This window comes from Arachis duranensis, chromosome 4, assembly GCF_000817695.3.
Source record: "Arachis duranensis cultivar V14167 chromosome 4, aradu.V14167.gnm2.J7QH, whole genome shotgun sequence".
Lineage (NCBI taxonomy): Eukaryota > Viridiplantae > Streptophyta > Magnoliopsida > Fabales > Fabaceae > Arachis > Arachis duranensis.
In genome coordinates this window covers 76123538-76126492 of record NC_029775.3, presented here as the reverse complement: position 1 = coordinate 76126492, position 2955 = coordinate 76123538, and the positions used below count along the sequence as shown (strand labels likewise).

Genomic DNA, 2955 nt, shown 5'->3' with positions numbered 1-2955 from the left:
CATCTATTCTCAAATTAAGCTAAATAATTAAATTATATAAATTATAATATTCAAATAAATATGTCAAATGAAAAATATATAAATTGAATCAAATCAGACAAATTTAAAGTGGTAAAGAATAAATTTTATAATTGTGATTAGATATGTATCACCCTAAAATTACTCGAACTACGATAAAATATAAATGTCTAGTAGCAAAAATTAATCATATCATTATATTAGAACAAAAGTATAAAAATAACAGAGAATGTGAGTTTGTTTTAGAAAATCTAAAGCAGGAGAGATTTTTCTATATACAGTCGTGAGAGAGGAATAGAGATTTGGTCAAAGCTGTAAAGAAAGATAACATGGGTTGATAACTATAAGTAGAGCAATCTTCTTGTGGAGTATGAAGCACTAAGCAGATAACAATTTGGGTGGCATTGTGCTTATCTAAATAGTGTGGCTTCTGTCAAAAAAACAAAATGACTGAAGATAAGTAGATTGTATTTCTATTATTTTATTCATGCATTTCTTTTTGGTTGTGTTATTGCTAGTTGTTTTGTATTTCCATTTTTAGGTGGGTTATGTCTTAGATGTTTGTTGTTGGGTTGGTTTAATTTGTATGTTGAGATAGACATGATCCTCTTTCCACGTTTGGGATCATGAGAGAGTGCGGAGAGTAATGTGTTAAAATCCAAATCAATTTAATTTAAATGAAAAATAATTAAAATTACACTAATTTAAATTTGATTGGATTCTAATTTTTACAAATCGTTTAATCGAATCGAATTTTGGATCTACTTTTTTAACCGATTCAATTCAATTTAAACCGTACAATATGCTATAATGTTATTATTTTATTATTATATTTACAATTATATTTATAACATATTTAATTTATTATATATTTTTATATTATTCATGTATTATTATTATTTAATAAATTTTTATGCTCAAAATGTGATTTATTTATTTATTTTAATTAATTTATAATTTTATTTCTATTGTTATATTATTGTTAATTTTTATTGTCGACACTTGTTATGTTTATTTAAAATTTGATGTTAAGACTTGTTATATATATTTAATTTTTTTAATTTATAAAACCGTAAATCTAAACAAATTCAAACCGCTTGAAATTGGATTGAATCAGATCGATTTTTTTTTAAAAAGTAATCTAATCCAAACTGTATCACAAATAAAATTAGTATTAAAATCGAATAAATTTTTAACTCAAAATTAACTCAAACTGCAATACAAATACTTCTAGCAAAAAAGTGTTTTATAACGATTAAAAAAGTGTTCAACGGTAGACTTTAAATATTATAATGATAACTAATAGAAATAGAAAAGTTCTATGGTGTGAATTCAATATATATTATTCACATGTGTGGATCTTATGTGAAAGAGTTCACAATGAAGCAAGTGTGTGAAAGTTTAGGTGTGACAAGATACCCTTGCATCATGCATGCTGACAACCACAGAAATGCTGCAGACATTGTCTCTTGATTTAACTGTCATTAGGATGTTAATGAAAAAGTAATCTGTTTTGTTTGTGTATAATTTTTTTTGGGCTTTTATAGCTGAGGCCTTTTTATTCGGTTGGGTTAAGAGGATTGAGTAGATGCATTTTTTTGTTTTTCATATATATTAAGATATATTTGTCTAAAAAACTTCTACTAAACTCAGATTGTCCATAAGAAATTCTTTAAAAAACAAAAAAGAAGTTTGAAAAGATTTTATTCTATGACCGAAAAATAGAAATTAATGTTGATAAAAAAAAGTGAAGAAGGTCTCTCTCACAAGACCAAAAACAAAAAGAATAACGTATTTCTCATCTCTCACATATTCTCAGCCTCACTCATCATCATGGTTCTGAAAACCGAACCGGACCGGCCGGTTCAACCGGAAAAACCGGAAACTGATCACCTAGCCGGTCCGGATAACATTAAAAACCGTCTAGCAAAAAACCAGTGGAAGAACCGGTCGAACCGGCGGTTAACCGGTGAACCGGGAGAACTGTCCGGTTTTTTGACGATTTTTTGGTTTGAAATCAGAAAGGCTAAACGACGTCGTTTTGGCCTATTTAAAAAAAAAGAGAGAAAACGGCAAAAGCAAAACGCGTAACCCTAAATCCCTAATAATCACAATCAGTTTCCAATGGCAATTTTCCCTTTCCAGTTTTCAGAAACCATTCTTCACCCACAGCAGTTCACCACCGAGCCACCATAGCCACCCACAGTTCCAGATTCTAGAAATCACGCAAGCAAGCAGTTCACCACCGAGCCACCCACAGCCACCCACAGCAGCGACGACGTTGAGGGCCGCAACCACTACCCCGTCCTGCTACTGGCCGAGCCCGCCTCCTCATTCGCCGTCGCCGAACGTCCCCGACACCGCGTCCTCACTCGCCGCCGGTAAGACCCTGTTCTTGATTTATTTGCTGCTTCATGATTTTTTGTTTACTGCTTCATGATTTATTTTGCTGCCTTCTTGAATTTGTTTGCTGCTTCATGATTTTTGTTTACTGCTTCATGATTTATTTTGCTACTTTCTTGAATTTGTTTGCTGTTGTTTACTGCTTCATGATTTATTTTGCTGCCTTCATGTTCACTATGGAGGAAAACAAGAAGATAGGAATGCTAACTACACTGATATGGTGAGAGATTAAGAAGAAAAAACAATAAAATATATTATGGCTCTGAACCATTATTATGGATATCTAGTTAATTTGATTATTTGCAGAAAGGATATCATAAGAATGCATATTTTTAGGTTAACAAATACTATGATCTTGCTACGAGCTTTTATGAGTTTGGGTGGGGAGAATCTTTCCATTTTGCACACAGGTCTGTTTGCTTCATTCTGCAATTTCAAATTCAATATTTTGCTGTTAATTGGGTCATGCTGATGTCTTTCTTCTCTTTCAGATGGAATGGTGAGTCTCTTCGAAAAAGCATCAAACGTCACGAG

At 31.6% G+C, this 2955-nt stretch overlaps 1 long non-coding RNA gene across 1 annotated transcript; it reads left to right on the top strand.

The window, feature by feature from the left end:
* Positions 1-2586: 2586 nt before the first annotated feature.
* LOC107484606 (uncharacterized) lies at positions 2587-2955 on the top strand. The gene is made up of 3 exons (XR_008008275.1): positions 2587-2641; positions 2758-2831; positions 2913-2955. It is a non-coding gene; the product is annotated as an uncharacterized LOC107484606 (long non-coding RNA).